Here is a 17,201-nt window from a genome sequence, read left to right on the forward strand (position 1 = left end):
ATCTGTTGAATATCCCAGTTAGAATTGAATATCCCAGTTCAGTTTTCACAAGATTGCTGAACAAAAGGTCTTTTTTGAAATAGTACAGCTCTTCAGGATGAAACTAGTGAATGGAGAATAGATGAGCAGCTCTCAAACAAAAACTGATTAACAGCATGAAGAGAAGAAACTCGATAAGATAAAGTGGTCCAGACAAATGACAAATAAATGCATATTTTGTCACGAACTGCTGGGTAGTTGGAACTCATGAATAACTAGGGAAAAGAAAGGGTAAAGTGGAATAATGAGGAAAAGATGTCAATTGGAGTCAATATATTTTATTACCCTGCTGGCCAGAGGCCTTCTGAGGACAATATTAGCTATGAAAAATTCAGTTGCTATTTTGTTGAGATGGAGTTGATTTTCTGTTGCTTTCACTTTTGAACACAATTAATTGCTTATTTATGTGATTTATTGGTTGGCTAACTGAAGTACAACTGATTTAATATGCCTGAACAGTTCAGCAGTACAAACTAAAATAAATCACACTGTATTGGTCTTATGTAGTGTCACCTTATACTGCATATTCACAACACTGACACACCATTCAAAAAGCCAAAAAGCAATGAGAAAAAAGAAGAGTCTGCAAGCCCAGTCAGAAAACCGGTCCTGAAAGTCAGGGTATACTTGAAGCCGGCAGATCTCTGAAAGCCAAATGACATGGTAAATTCTACTTCTGTCTAAGCCAGCAGTCACACAAGGGGCAAGGTCTGACCAAATATCTCCAACCTGAAGTAAAATTTGTTGACCTTCAATTTTTGCTCCTCTTATTAGATATTTGTATCACTGCATGAAAAGTGTGTAAGTAGACTTTTCAAAAGGAGGAATTGAAGGTTTACATTGCTCATCTGTGCTCAGAACAACAGAAATAAAATTAGTTCGAAAGAATGTCAAAAGATATTAAAAAGAGGAGCTACATGTGAAAATTGAATGCCGCAAAGCAGAATTGTTTTTTCTACTCCAGGTATAATTATAAATACTTCAAGGAATTTCCCACAATTATTTTTCATTTTAATAAAACCTTCCAAAGCTCTGGAAATTATTTACTTAATCATGAAATAGTCTTTATTTACAATGTTCATATTTATGAAAATTTACAGTCTGGTTTTAAGATCTGTAAACTACTGATAGCAGTTTTGAAAATCTCTGCAATTATTCTTTATCATTCTCCATTGTTATTCTTGAAAATTTTATAGCTTGTAGTTCAGAAAGAAGCAATTTACATTCTGTTTTGGTTAACAATAGTTTTCCCTCTACTTTTTTCTACTCTACCTATCATACATTAGAGATTCTGAAAATACACGATAAGAAGTGTAATTTATTTCAAGAATCTCACAATCCCATCCATTCTATCTGCTTCTATCCGATTTGTCTCTGCTCTATTAATCTAGGAATATGTGTAGATGGAAAAGTTCAGAGTTCTTACTTACAGGATAAACCACATCCCTGGGGTAAGTACTCCATGTTACTTTCAATCCATTAATTTGTTTCTCATGAAATCTAAGACTACAACCAGCCCTGCCTCCTGCTGTCAGTTACCTTAGAGTGTTGCCGTTATAAGAGAAAATCAGCTTCTAAGGAATATGTTTTCCTGTTCTTCATTACTCTTGGATCCAATCTGTCCAAGTGCCAGTGTAGGCAAGACTAACGAGAGCATTTTTAAAACAAAAGGTCATTACATAAGATTTATTTTGGAGACAAGACTTTCTTATAGGACAGGCACTTGCACTGGGAGGACACCAGAGCCAGAACCTAATCAGTATCTGAGCCTATAGTTAGGCCATTTGGAGTATCCAGACTCAAGCATGTTACATATACATAAAGCAGGTGCTGAGCACGATTTATAGCCCTCTCATAATTGGAGAAAACATATTCTATAAAACACGTTACATGCAGAACACAGCATAGTTGCAAGAGAAATACATATTTCATCAGTCACAACTCAACCATTTGTTCCAAAACCTCCTCAACACATGATGACAAAATTTCACATCATTTTCTACTTCCAGTGCTGTTAGAAAATCATATATAATTAAACAATAATCCTTGTACTGCTCTGGAGACTCTATTGTGTCATATATTGTATATATCAAAACAGTGGAAAAGTACTGGAATTATTGACCACACACTGTGATCTGCAAATTCTATAGCTTAAATGTATATATATATATATATATATTTTTTTTTTGACAGTAGAATGTATCAACAGTTTAGATGAAATCGCATAAATGAGGTACTTACCACACCTAAGTTACTTTTTCTAAACACCTTCAGAAAGATAACAGCAGAGGCTAAAGAAACAACTGTGGTCTTACTTTCCCTCTGAATTGTCTTTTCCCCCTTTAATAATCTGACTAATGTAAAAGAAAATAGATATGCATATATTGCAGATATTTAATTAACTTCCATACTCATTTAACCATGACCTAATTATTTCTTTTTTAAATTTAGACTTGTCTACATACACTTTTTGAAGCAAAACTTGAGATCAATTATATGCATTTCCAAGCTTTGATAACACTTTCGGAGTTTTTGGGTGCTCTACCATCTGACCAGCTGACAAGAAAACAAAACAAAACAAACAAAAAAACAAAAAGAAAACAAACAAACAAAAAAGTTTCATAATGTTTTTTTCATTTCCTGAGATTAGAATCAAATGGTGAGCACAAGGCTAAAATCTCAAAACTACGATGGGAATTTTGGTGATTCATCTATTTGTCCTTTGCAGCGCTCTGAATGGTGATTTCATTTCTCTGTTCTGGCACTCCTTACAGCTACTTAGGCTGCAACAATGAGAGAATATAGATGCTGTGAGAATCAAATTATAGCCCATTATAAAGGTTAAAGTTGCATTACTAAGAGTAAGGCATCTCGGACTACACAAGATGTTAACATTCTGCTACAATTCCAGCCATTGACTTTGTCTGTAAACTTGCATCTGGAAATTACTCTTCTGCTTCTCTTTGAGCTGCAAGAGAAAAAGGCGTATGGGGACAGATGGGGGCAGTGGGAAGCTTCTCAGTATCTGAATGACACGGAACAAGTGTCTCTGTTCTTTCTACATGTCCTGTAGAAGACGTAGTACATGAGTAAAGACAAAGAATGTATATTACATGTATTCACTCTTAAGAACTGAGACTGGAAAACTATACCAGTTTATAAACTTTTAACAGCTTTGTATACTAGAGGTGTATGAAGTTTCTTTCCCACTGAAGATGAAGAACTTAGAAACTGACATATAATAAACAACATAACTTACATTTTTTAGCAATATCATTTAATATAATTCATTCTGTTCTATTTCTGGACTTTCTATTGTGTGTTGGGTCTTACGAGATAGATAGGTCCAAATTCACAATTACAGTGTGAGATGCCATGATTGGTGGTATGTTTGACGCTACATTTTTCAAATAAGAAAATGGATCTCAGTGAATCAAAAACTAACTACAGAATATATCAAGTTACCTCAAATGCCATGTTCAAAGGTAAGAAAAGTAGAACTCATCTTTATCTAGTATCTAGGCTAGAGAAGAATCATTCAACATTTGAATGTATTTCATTATTATGAAGATTAAGGCAGTAATAACGAGCAGAGTTTGCATGAGAAAGATAAAGTCATTGTGTTGTCGTACATTAAGAAAGATTTCTAAAGGATCATTTTGATTTGAGCAGTATATACATTTTTACATAAAACCCATTCCCTTTGCAGCAGTTATTTTCACCTGAGGGAGCTCCAAATTTTATTTCTCCAGACTTCTGTCACATGCGATGGCTCCTGAGGGAAAAAAACTGCTTGCCCGAGATCTACCTGGGTTTATCTCCAAGGCTGGAGACAACTGCTGGAGGCAGGGAACTTGGTGGGACAGAGTGGACTTGTCTCAGTCTTCCCACAGTGTGTGCTTCCAGGCCATGCAATATTGTCAGCCTGCCTGGGTGGATAGCAGAACCGTGACAAGCTGGGGAACAAATTCTGTACTCAGTGAAGCCTATGAAACAATGTAGGGGGTTGAGGGAGAGGGGCTATAAGAAGATAATGACTTTCCCAAGGCTATTTTTGTCACAGGAGAGACAGCAGTGCACAAACACAAACATTCAAGCTAAAAACCCATGCAGCTCATCTCCGCTTAACAGAACTCCTCCAGCAGGAATCAAGGTATGGGGGTTCTCTCTCCATTTTCTGAAGGCAACACTAAACCACACAAACAACGGACAATTTTTCCAAGATTCAGTAGCTTTCAGTTAAGAATTAACATTAAAAGGAAAAAAAAGCCAAGGTATTGTGGGCAATCTGCTTCTGGCCTCTGGATTACATGCACCCATAGATGACCAGTTTGGTACAAGCTGAAGAAGTTGACTTCTCAAACGCTAGGCAGATGATGTTTTCCAGACAAATTCTTGGAGAAGAAAGGAAAACAAACTTTTTCAAAAGGCTACCAGTACACAGTGCAATAACTTTTCAAAGGACAACAGAAGGACTTCAGTCTGTGCACATCCAACTGGCTGCAAGGACCTCTGCACAGTCTCTCCGGAGATCCCGTGCACCGCTAGAATGGGCACTGCTGCCATCATGGAGGCAAGGCAGATGCCACGCATGGCACTGGAACTCAATCTCAGCGAGCAGCAGGAATGCAGCAGGCAAAAAAGAGCAGCAAGAGGCTTGTGAAATAATGCATGTTACCATAAAGGATGAGATGTGGAGCATAAGCAAAGGGAGAATTGGTAATGCTGCATGGTATATGGATAAAGAAGATAAGAAGGCTGTGTTCACGTCCCTGCTTTCAAAAGGCAGAGAGATCACACATTTGGAAAGCTTGCAGCTACTTTTTCTTTCCACTATTACTAGTAATGTAACTGCCGTTAGCCTCACTGTCATTGCAGTAAAATCACCTTGACATCCAAGCAACGTCAACCTGTGAACTCTTGAAGCACCCTGTTTAATTAGAATTGCTCTTCTGCTTTGCAGCATCCTAAAATTTATGTCTGCTATTAAATATGTGAGGACATTCAGTGGCAGAAGCAATCCACACAAGAATCTGGGAATTTTACAGGATTCTGGTTCAAATGTCTGAGCCCTAAAAGCAGCAAGCAATGGATGCCTGAGATGAATACCGTCCTATAAAGTTGAAAAGATATAAGCACAGGATTATTACTGCACTGCAGGATCAAACAGCAGCAGAAACTCAGCTGAGAGAAAAGATACTCTGATTCTAACATAAATAACTTCAATAATAGCATACAGAAAATTACTGTCAAAGCAAATTGTGTTTTATATAAATGTACTGTCTTTTAAAGGTCTGGTATGGTGTGAAAGTCAATCTTCAAAATTGTCACAGTCTGCAACTGGTACTAATTGGAACCCTGGTTGGCGTTCTCCATAAGGGGCCAAGAAGTGAGTGTGTCTGCAGGCTGAGTTACGCTCTGCTCTGACAGAAGTGGTCCTTTCAGATCAGGGCTGTGGCACACCGGTGGGCTTTCATACAGAAGATACCTTTTCAGATGCCTGTGCAGTAATGGCTTTGAGAATAAAAAAAACCCCTCCTTTTCTCTAAGGCTTTCTATCTGTCAAGCTTTCACATGTAGCAAATTCACTCTTGTGTTTCCTCCTGTATTAGCACTGTGGCAAGGAAAACCCTATGAAGCAGAAGTTCTTGAATTTCAGTGGTTCACAAAGACATATAATAACCTGCAGCCAAAATATCCTTCTGTCCACAAATACTCAGAGTTGCCCAGTTGCCCAGATGCTAACATGCTCAACTGTAAGCTTATAATTTTTGATAAATAAGTTACCAAACTGTTAAGTCGAACTGTAAATACCTGTGTGCACCATACAAGACTGCCTTGATAAGACTGTATGGAATATCAACAGCAGTGTTACAGTGCTATCTAATTATTGAGCAATGCCACTTGCAATCCTTTAACAGGCAGTACTTGCTAGCTTCTTCTTATTACATCAGTCTTCAATTAATTCTGGAATGCAACTTTGAGTATCAGCAACATACAGAAAACCCTGCAGTGACTGGTCATTCCTTAGACAGCCATCTTCCTATCTGGACATATTTAAGATGTCCCTCACTGAGCCCCAGCCTAGACCAGGAGAAGAAAGTTATTAGGAGTTAATAGCTTTGGTGTAGTCTACTGCATCAGGATCATTATTTGATTATTTTGGCCACTGGAAAAAGAGAGAGACAGATGGCTATATATGTGCATTTGATGGAATGAGATTTTCACCAAGTCATGCTGTTAGCATGTTACTGCCACACTACCATAGCATAAATCATTTCACACTGCATGGATTAGCTATACTCCCAAGGAGAAAAACATAAGAGTTTACTCCCCTATTAATTAATTGCTCAGCTGTCCTCTTCTAATTAGACTTTCTGCACATTAGTTCTAAAGGATCAAAGGCAAATAAAGTGAGATAATATTGGTCTCTCAGGTCACATTTCAGTGACCAACATTTCAGTGCTGGTTTTCCTACTATTAACTGCCAAAGCCTCAGTAGCTCTGAAGAAAAGTTAATTCTCAAAATGCAATAAACACAGTGCAATGTACATCAGCCTCAGGATGTCTATTTATGAGCCATCTTCAGGAATGGTGTTATGGATCTACTGAACAATACTCTCAGATATTTACGGAACAAGTTAGTGCCTATCTCTCATCTTCATTCACCAAACTGTTGATTCCATCAGATAGTGGTGACATTTAGGTGTGTTAAACCAATGCAAATAACTCGGTGACAACTTACCTTTTGCACTAATATACTTACTGAGGACTTTCAGGAACTTGGACTTTACTGAAATAGTGAAGTTGCAGAGCAAAATGCACAGAATGATGAATTATAACCATCTTAGAAGATCTAACCAAAGCTGATGCAAAAGACAATGTCTTGAAGCCGTGGCATGAGCTCACATACCGACCCTTCGGTGCATCCACCAGAGACCTTGCAATGATGATGAAATCCAGTCCAATTACTCTGTCATTTCCTAAACTCAACTTCCAAAACTAAAGCCATCAGGAATTTGTAACACTTGCTCACATGATAATGGCAAAATCTAATTTAAAAAAAAAAAAGGTAAATATAATCAAAATAGTCTTCTAATTTTCTAAATTTTTATAAATACACGTGTGCCCCAATGAGATTCAGAATTCTTTTATCTGTGACAGAAAGAAAAATACTGGACACTTTGAGTGTTTTCCTGTAAGTGTTCCAGATGTTTCTCTACCACAAATACAGATTGTGTGGAGAATGACTTGAGCACAGCCCTGAGGAGAAGGATTTAGGAGTGTCGGCTGATGAAAGATTCAACATGAGCTGGCAATGTGTGCTTGTATCCTGGGTTGCATCAAGAGAAGCATGATCAGGAGGATGTGGGAGGTGATTCTGCTTCTTTACTCTGCTCTTGTGAGACACCACCTGGAGTGCTGTGTCCAGTTCTGCAGCTCCCAACACAAGAATGTCATGGAGCTGTTGGAGCAAGTCCAGAGGAGGGCCATAAAGATGATGAGAAGGCTGAAACACCTCCACTATGAGGATAGGCTGAAAGAGCAGGGGATTTTCAGCCTGGAGAAGAGAAGGCTTTGAGGAAATCTTATAGTGGCCTTTCAGCACCTGAAAGGGCCCTACAGGAAAGCTGGAGAGGAACTTTTTACAAGGGCATATAGCAACAGGATAAGGAGAAGTGGCTTTAAACTAGAAGAGAATAGATACAGACTAGATATCAGGAAGAAATTATTTACTGTGAGGGTGGTGTGACACTGGAACAGGCTGCCCAGAGAGGTTGTGGATGCCCATACCTGGAGGCATTCAAGGCCAGGCTGGATGGGGCTTTGAGCAACCTGGTCTAGTGGGAGGTGCCCCTGCCTATAGCAGAGGGTTGGAACGAGGTGGTCTTAAAGGTCCCTTCCAACCCAGACTATTCTATAATTCTATGACCTGAACTAGATGAAGAGGGGTTTTCTGGTTCTATACTGAATTTTCAGCCATTGCTTATATATCCAGATGCAGTCACATAGAGTTTGAATTTCAACATCAACAGTGGAAACAGACAAAATAATGGAAGGACTAAAGGAGATGAAATGATGAGGTGACTTTCCAAGCCGTGAAAATTGGTGTTATTCCATTCCTTTATCACACTGCAAAAAAAGAGGTTAACAATTTGATCTAGAAATTCGAAGTGATTCTTCAGAGAAAAAATCTAACTTAAACAATTCACATAGTGAAGCCCTGTTCGTTCCAGACTTTTTTTTTCTTTCAAGGAGATGCAATATAAACTTATGGTTAGGAAATAAATTCTCTCTTCTGATAGTTTTATTTTTAATTACCCTCGTGTGAAAATATACTACAAAGTAATAATCATCATCTCTTTAATTTTTTCCTCCAGTTTTAGTGCAGCAGATCTCTCATGCCTCATGGGAAGGCAAAATTTTGATTTCATTGATGCTAGGCTACTTCTTTTCATTGCACATCTCAGAGCAGCATGCTTAAGATGTGGATATCTTGACAACAGGGAAAAAAAAACTGTCTGAATAGTTTCACACAATCAGGAAAAATCAGCAGCAAAAGACCAACAGCTATGGTCATGGTTTGTTGTTACACTAAATCAGTCTTTCTATGCCAAATGGAAAAAGCTGGCTACTTTTTCCACAGCTCTGGACCAGTGTGTGAGCACTGTCTATCAGTTCCAGCAGACTCAGAAACTCTGACAGCTCAGGTTTTAAATAAAGCAGATTTTATGCATGGTATGCCCTTGAGCAAAAACCATAAAATTAGCGAAGAAACCAACAAAAACTTCATGGCACATCTAATGGCTAATTTCACAGAAATGTTACTATACATGCAGGTCATACTCATTTTAAATGGCACTGGTGACAGAATGAGCAAGGTGCAGCTCAGATACCATTAATCACAAAACTGAAGCTAGTCTGACAAGTGACTGCTTATGGCAACTACATGGAAGGATCTGCAGACCAGTGTACTTGCTGCAATTGTCACAGAATCTTCTAGCACCAGGCAAAGTGCTGGCGCTTTCATCAACAAAACTGCATGCTCTAAAAGAGGGTGCATGCAGAATGTGGAAATAAGAAAGTGAAATAAAAGATAGCTGAAGAAGTCAGATACTGTAAAGAAATGACACCTGTATCAGTACGAATGTAAAAGAGGTCTACGTGAGTTTGATATTAAAGAGGAGGAGAGATCGCAAAAAATGACAACAAAATCTCAAATATATTTTTATTATGTGACAGATTAACCATAATCTTTTACCTCCAGAGCTGTATTTTCACATGTACTGAAAGCAACAGAAACCATTACAGCTGCTATTCATAATCTGTACTGCACTTGTATTCTCTTTGGATTAGGGTATTATGCTTGTAGTAACGAAAGGTCAGGTGTTCACACACATCCTTCCTGTAGCTTTCTATTTTTTACACTTCCTTTGTGCTTTTCAAAAAGCAAAACATTAGGTAAGACTTCACTGAGAAAACGTTAAGCTGAATATATGTATTAAATGCTTTAAGAGCATCTTGTCTTAGAGAATTATCAGAGCTCTTGTTAATAATACATAACATTCACTTAGAACTCTTTTGGGTCAGACATCTTTCCCAAACATCTCAGCTCTAAACAAAGAAGAAAAAGAAAGATGCATTCAGAAATGACATAAAGCTCTTGAATTCTGAAGAACACTGTACTTATATATTATTCTCTGTTCAATATTATTGACTTTATTAGTATTCCTTAAGAAAAGAAAACAACATTCATTCAAAGAGTAAATAGTATTTTTCTTTCAGATGTTTGAATGCTGTTATTGCTGGTTTTAACTCCTACCACCTTTATGAGAATCAGACTGTTTGACACAATCTAAGAGCATCTTTTTTTTCTTTGCTATGGTACAAGTTTATTATTATGTTTTAAATAATTAAAGATTGATTGGAATAGTTTTAAGAATAACTGTTTCAATGGAACAAAAGTCATTTAATTCCTCATTAAGAAAAGTTTCAGTGGTCAGTGGCTGGGTTTTTGTAGGTTTTATTACTGTTATTTTATCTGCAAGGTTAGACAACTGATGGATACCGAGCTGCGGAGACTAATGCAGAATGATTTTTCTTACTGAATCGGGAATAGAAAATTGGTTGGTCAAATGCCAAAGACTTATCCATGTGCCACTGAAGCAGCATAAATCATGGTAAATGTGATTTTATAATGATTTGGACAGGCAGCAAAAGAAGTTACTCTTTTCAAACTACCGTGCACATGGCACAGTAATTCAGGCAGCAGCAGAGCTGATGTGCAAAATGCTTGGCTGTGTTTGTGTCCTCGCACATTCTTTAATATATTTAAGATGCGGACTGATATGTGGAGAAAATGAGTAAAAATCGTTTCCAGCCAGTTAACCTTCTTTTTTTTTTCTTCTTAATGTTAAATTGTAGCATTTATTGAAAAGTCCTGCCATGAATATATATAAAATGTTCAGAATGCAGAAAATTCAAAGGTTTTCCTCCCCTATTGTTTGTCTGTTTGTTCTTTACTGAAGTACCATTTATTTATTTATTGTGTCGGCAATCAATAAGACACGGCTTTAGAACTCTATTTAAAGCTCAAAATTTTGTTGATTTTCAGTGGATGCATTTAAATATTTGCACTGGTTAGCTTAATAATATGTTTACCCTAATGCCCTCTTTATTTGCTTCCCTTTCATATCACAAGAACTACACAGCCTATTTTACACTTACAAAGGATCACCAATAAAAGTCTCAGTGAACAATTAAAAGTGAATGTACGCTGCACATAAGGTGTTCCTTAAGACAAAACTCAAATTACTCTTGAGTAGAAATTCTTCCCTGATAAATGCAAAAAGTACTTCAAAATATAAGGGGGGAAGGAACGTTTGAAATGGGGAGAAGAAAATTACCAAACAAAAAACGAAGCATAAAATGGTGAACAGTTGCATTCTTACATCCACACAAAAAATGAAGACATAATTGCAGTGCAGTTGGACATACCAATGCTAGCTTTAATCTAGAAACCATGGGTAACAAAAGCAGTAAGAACACGATGCCAAACTCTTCACTACTGATTTCCCTCCCAAGAAAACACCCCCGCTTGCAAAGTCAAGCCCGTGTGTTGTTATCTGTACCATCCAGCCTAGAGTTCACATGGGGATACACAGTGTGCTGCACACAAGGCTGCCCGACCCACTGCCTCTACAGCATCGCTGAGCTCTGTGCTGGGGCAAAAAAGTGAAAATGAGTCAGTTTTATCACTGAAATACAGTCCTCTCTTGCTCCTTAAGCTGTGGCCAATAGTCAGGAGTGGAGAGGAGGACACTAAAACACCTCTCTACTCCTTAGAAAGCAGTGAGGGGGAAGCTGTTTGCGGAGAAGAAGAGGGGGCGGAGATGTAGTTTGCTGAAGGTGGTAGGAGGGAAGATGGATGTTGGCACAGGAAAGAAAGAAAAAAGGACTGAACTCACACAACTTGCTAAAAGATTTTTCTAGGTATTTTCAAAATACTTTATTTTGTTTACTTGCATTTTTCAGATAGATCTTGTGACTACTTGCTGAGCACATATTTATTGCCCTAAAGAGAGTTATAAGTAAAAGTAAGTGAACAAAGATTATTTGCTATACGGAAGCATCGTATCCTTTGTCATGACGATGGCTGCAGCATAAATGGAAAAATGAGCACAGGAGCAACCCTGGCTGCAGTGTGGTCTGTGTCCGTCACCTCCCTTCACTACAGGGCTTCAGCCTATGTTCTTCTGTAGGATGGTAAATCACCCCAGTGCACAGAACAGCAGGACAAAATTAATGCCAATCCTAATAGTAGATTTATAGAGGCACAGTTCATCTCCCAACAAAATGAACTTGGTTATTTTGCCCTTTCAGCTGTGGAATGAGTTGGGGAAATGAAAGCAGAGCTATATCTCTCATCCAGCTGGTCTGTGGTGCAGGCCTCTGCCTCTACCTTGCTGGTTTGGATAAACATAATAAGGACTATTACATACAATTTCCCAAATAAATATTCACGCTGATGAAGATTCTTGCCAGAATTCTTTTTTAGGTCACTGCCAGAAGCCAATGCAATGACACTGACACTGTTCTTGTGGGTCAAAGCCCATCTTTTCAGAGAGTAGACTCTTAGCTTTCCAAGTGGATACAGTGGTAGTACTGGTCAAGTAGAGCAATTTGTTAAAGAAATTGATCCTGAGAAGAATTATTCTTTTTATCAGCAGACTTAAAAGTACTTACATGGCTTGTAACCTAATTCATCTAATAGCAGCAATGCTGGGCACCACAGGCTACAACATACCCTGCCATCTAAGGAAGAGGCAAAGAAAAAAAGCAGGTAACCTGACAGGAAAGCTAGCTGCAGAGCAGGGAAATAGCGTATTTTCTGCTGTGGCAAGCTCTAGGAACACCCTAACATCATGGCATCAGTTTCCAAATCTCAATCTCTACTGGCCACATGCAGTAAGAGAGGTTATCATTTAGAGAAATTTTTTCCACCCAAGAACAATTTTCACTCAGGGAAAAGACGCTTCTTTATCAATGTTATGGCCCAAATAACAAAAAGTATAAGATCCTTGCTTTCTGGAACTAAAATAAGCAGGTAGTGGATGCATGAAAGAGGGAGAAGTTAACAATGCAACTGGAGAAAGATTTCATTTTGAAGTACATTCTTGTCCTTTGGGATAATGGATTTTTTGAGTACTCATCAGTAATCTTGTTCATAAAGTTTTCTGTTCCACAGGTGAAACAACTGAAAAGAACAAAACATTTCTCCTAATCTCATTTTATGCTTTTCTAATACATTTGGAGAACAGTGAAATCTGAGCCAGATGTAAGTCACAAGATCCAGACTGGTGAGTGGATTATTTTACTACATACAAAAGATAATACGTATTTTTCAAAGGCGTTTGGTTCTTCAGACATGGGAGGTTCTATATAAAAGAAAACTTATGGTTAACTGAGTTAATATCTTTCTGTATGACTGCCTTGCTGTATCTTCAGAGCTGACAATGAAATAGTAGATGTCCTTGCTTCGGAACAGATTTAAAATTACGAAGCTGCTCTCCAAAGTTTCCCACAAGGAACTTAAAGGACTTGATAATTTTTTCTCCGCAATGAAACAAGATCCCATGGATGGCTGAACACTTTCCATTGTAATTGCTTCTCTCAGAGGAATTTCTTCACATTAGAGTCAGATTCTCTGAGAAAAAGTTAGTTCCTTTTATCTCTTCCAGGCTTTAAATTAAATGTAAAGCTGTTCGCCTGTTTCACAATTTTGTGGCAGGCCAACTAGGAAAAGAGAGACAGAGCTTTGTGACCAGTGACCTCCTCTACTGAATCTCAAGACTACTGCCATGGGAAGTTTGTCTCAAGCCAGAGATAGTATCACCATACTCCTGGATATGAAATTATATCATTTCATTTTGAAACTTACTTCTGCCTTGCTGCTTGAATGCAGAAATGGTGGAATGTATCCTGAAAAATATATATTCTACAAAGCTGGAAATCTGGCATTTGTGTACTTTGCAGCTGAACAGGGCTCTGCCAGTGCCCACGTGGGTGCTGATGCCCAGAGCAGGAGGCAGGACCAGGGCTCAGAGCTGATGCAGGCACCCCCCTGGGAAGGCCACAGCCTTTATTTCCAGCAAAGCCATAGTTATTTGACACAAAGCACTTAAGCAGGAAGAGTTCTTCTTATGCAATGCTCTAAGCACAGGTTATTACATAAAAGGGGTGAGGGCATGCCACGACTTCAGCCTGCAGCTGCCATTTTACATCACTCCGTCAATTACCATCTTCTGTGCAAAGCCCGCGCTGTCAGCCTGGGCTGTGCTCGCTGCTGGCACATCTCTAGGATGCAACACAGCAAATTGCAAATCCAAGGAGGTGAGAAACTGCAGCTGAGATGTACAATCCAGCTGCAGAGCTCGCAGCCCACACAATCCCACTAACAGTGCCTCAGAGGTACGACAGAGCTGCAGTTGCCTTGCAGCATGAGGTACCACAGTATGAGGTACCACGGCTTATGGTATTCCCCAGACACTTTCTGGGATCAGAGGGCCAGCTTCTGTAATTTCTCCCGTCTTAAGAATGTCTACAGGTGACCAGTTAGACCAGCAGTCTAGCTTTAAGCAGCTGGAGTTCACAGAAGTCGATTTTTAATCAGGTACAAGAGCAATTTTATTGTTAAATAGCTATACTGGCTGGTCGCACACACTAGTAAACCAGCAGGGCGCTGTGCAGCTGCATGTAGGGTCTAGGCACTAAACTCCGTTGTCTGAGCATGGACATTGCAGGGCTGCCTCCTGTGATAGGAGCCAACTAAAGTTTGTTGCAGACAAATATCTCCCACATAAACAGGCAAAATGACTTCAGGAGTTTTGCAAAAAAAATTTTTTTGCAATGATTTTGAAAATGATTACACAAAAAATCGAGATGTTTTTACTCTGTAAAATTACTTCTCTAAAGGACAACCTTAAGGGCTCATAGATTTCTTCTCCTGGGTGCAAGTTGCAGTGTCTTGAACAGCTTGTACTGTTATCTCATTGTTAGTACACAGAGGACTTTCATTTAGAGCTGGTTGATGAAGTCATTAGGCGCCACAGATATCCCTCACTTTAGCTGCAATCATGAGATAAGCAAAACAGCTTCAAAAGTCTTATCTTGTTCATTTGTACATGCTGACAATGATCCATCTGCACAAGAATAAATTTCTTGTTCCAAGGACATGCATTAAAATTCAAACCTCAGAGGAGACACAACAGAAGACTTAGCAAACAAAGGATATATGTTTTTTAAGACTATATATTAAACAGCAAGATTAAAAAAGACTTGTCAAAATTCAGTCTGACAGAAATCACCGTAACATTCCCTATGTTCCAGTGGACATAATATTCTTCAAATAGTAATTTGTCTGAGCAACCTGGAAATTTCCTAGGAGCCTAATTATACCGCAAATGTGATTTTAAAAAAGAAAATTAAACCATTATTTCAAAATTACATTTATAGTTGATGAAAAGTGGCAGATTATGAGTACTGGCTAGCAGTTTCTTCACATATACAGGTCAGGATTTTGTCACATGTACAAACGAGAACAGTTAAAGAGTCCACCCTCGGGCATCATTTTGGCCTTTAGGATGAACCTATCAGCTAAAAGTAGATTAGAGGAAAAAAAAGTCTGAACAGGTAAGTCACAGAACACTGATAATGCATTTTTATCACCTGCAAGCTAAACTAGATACAAAACTGGCTCCATGCATTTCTCTACTTCCTCATGGTCTGCACAGCAAAAGAATAACAGTTACAGAAAACAAAAATTTCAATGTTAATGATCACAGAAAATGATCCTGTTATTAAAAATATCTTAAATGGTGTAACCTTTTTCTATTCTTTTCCTTTTTTTCCTTCCTTTCCATTTTTAAGGTATCTTATTAAGGTATTTTTCTTTTCCTCAATTCCGTCCTATCCTGACTTTCTGCATTTCAGTGACAAATAATGTCAGTGCATTAGATCTCTATCTACAAAGGATCAACAGCCGCTATATAAAGAAAAGAGGCAAAGAAGAGAAGCTACAGAGCCAGATTCTCAAAGTTAATCACTGGAAAAAAAAAAATGAAGGAGGGAGATCAGAGAGCTCTGGAGGGATTTATTTTGTTTGCTTCCCTCCCTCCACCCTCTCCCCCATTGCAGCTTCCCATGAAATTTTCAAAGTTCATACCTTCCCTGTGGCTTTTCTGAAGATCCAATTTCCAGGAGGAAAGCTTCAGGAAGGTAACTCGTAAAGGGGCTCTTTGCCCCTCAAAATCCAGAAGTTTAGCAGTTGAACCATGTACTATCAACATTTCTACAGCAATTAGAAACAATGCACTCTGCTAGTTCTTTGCTTCATCCTGTGAGACCAAATGTCTCACTTCTGCTTAGCTGCTCTCCACGCTGCTGGTGCCAATATCATTAACCTATTTATTCAGCCTGATGCACCTCAGTGTTTTGCAAAACATTTTGGTGGCAAAGAGATTCCTCACTTCACTTGCAAAGCTCATCATGCCTTGCTGGAAGTCAGGGCATTTTTCCTGTTCAGGCAGAGTCCTGAAGAGCTATTCCCTTTCTGACCCTGGGCAAAAAAAACCAAACAACCAAACATATGCTCCCAAGAGAACATGTTTTGGTGGATTACAGGCAAATTCATTGGTTATGCACAGCCAGCCAGCAGATGTGTACATGGGAAGACACACTTGTGTTACGCTGGGTTCAGAAGTGGGTCACAAAGATGACCAGAGGGCTGGAGCACCTCTCCTATGAAGAAGGGCCAAGGGAGCTGGGCTCACTCAGCCTGGAGAAGAAGAGGCTTCAGGGAGACCTCTTTGTGGCCTTTACATATTTAACGGGAGCTTATTAACAGGAGAGACTGACTTTTTATGTGGTCACGTAGTGATCAGGATGTGGAGGAAGGGCTTTAAAACTAAAAGAGGGTACATTTAAGTTAGACGTTAGGAGGAAATGTTTCACCCAGAGGTTGGTGAGGCGCTGGCACAGCTGCCCAGAGAAGCTGTGGTGCCCCATCCCTGGAGGCGCTCAAGGCCAGGTTGGATGGGGCCTGGGCAGCTGAGCTGGTGGGGGGCAGCCCTGCCCATGGCAGGGGTTGGGGTGGGGTGGACTGTGAGGTCCCTTCCAACCCAAACCATTCTGTGACTTTAGGATTCTACAAAACAGACGTTATCAATAGCATTCATTCAGTACTGCTATGGCATATGTAGAAAACAGACAGGGAAAAAAATAAGTTTATGGCTTTCCTAATTAGAAGAGTTGTAGAAATAAATCTTCCCTAAGAAAGAGTATTATGTAAACAAATCATTGTGTGCTCTCTGTGACCTTTGTCTGAAACAGCCAGAGCTGGTCCTATCAAATACAAAATGCTGGAATAAATGGACTTTAGATCTGATTTGTTCTGGTGATTCGTAAATTGTTTATTCCCTTTCCAAGTGATTAATTTGTTTCATAAAAGCTTGTGATAATGCTCAGATTTAGAGGTTACATAGCAGACACAGTACTGACATTTTTGGTTGACATTTGCTTTTCATCAAAGCTCTCCTGAACTTCAGAAATCACCAATTAAGTATTCACTGGATGGATTGTAATTGTAAACTCAGAATCGAACA

The 17,201-nt window shown here is 38.9% G+C and overlaps 1 protein-coding gene across 1 annotated transcript in view; it reads right to left on the minus strand.

Moving 5' to 3' along the window:
• FRMPD4 (FERM and PDZ domain containing 4) overlaps nt 1-17,201 on the minus strand; it is a 298,741-nt gene that overhangs the window by 32,206 nt on the left and 249,334 nt on the right. The gene's annotated exons all lie outside the window — the stretch shown is intronic.

The sequence above is a fragment of the Centrocercus urophasianus genome, unplaced genomic scaffold (genome assembly GCF_019232065.1).
Source record: "Centrocercus urophasianus isolate 14NV4802_14NV808 unplaced genomic scaffold, USGS_Curo_1.0 seq_12, whole genome shotgun sequence".
Classification (NCBI taxonomy): Eukaryota; Metazoa; Chordata; class Aves; order Galliformes; family Phasianidae; genus Centrocercus; species Centrocercus urophasianus.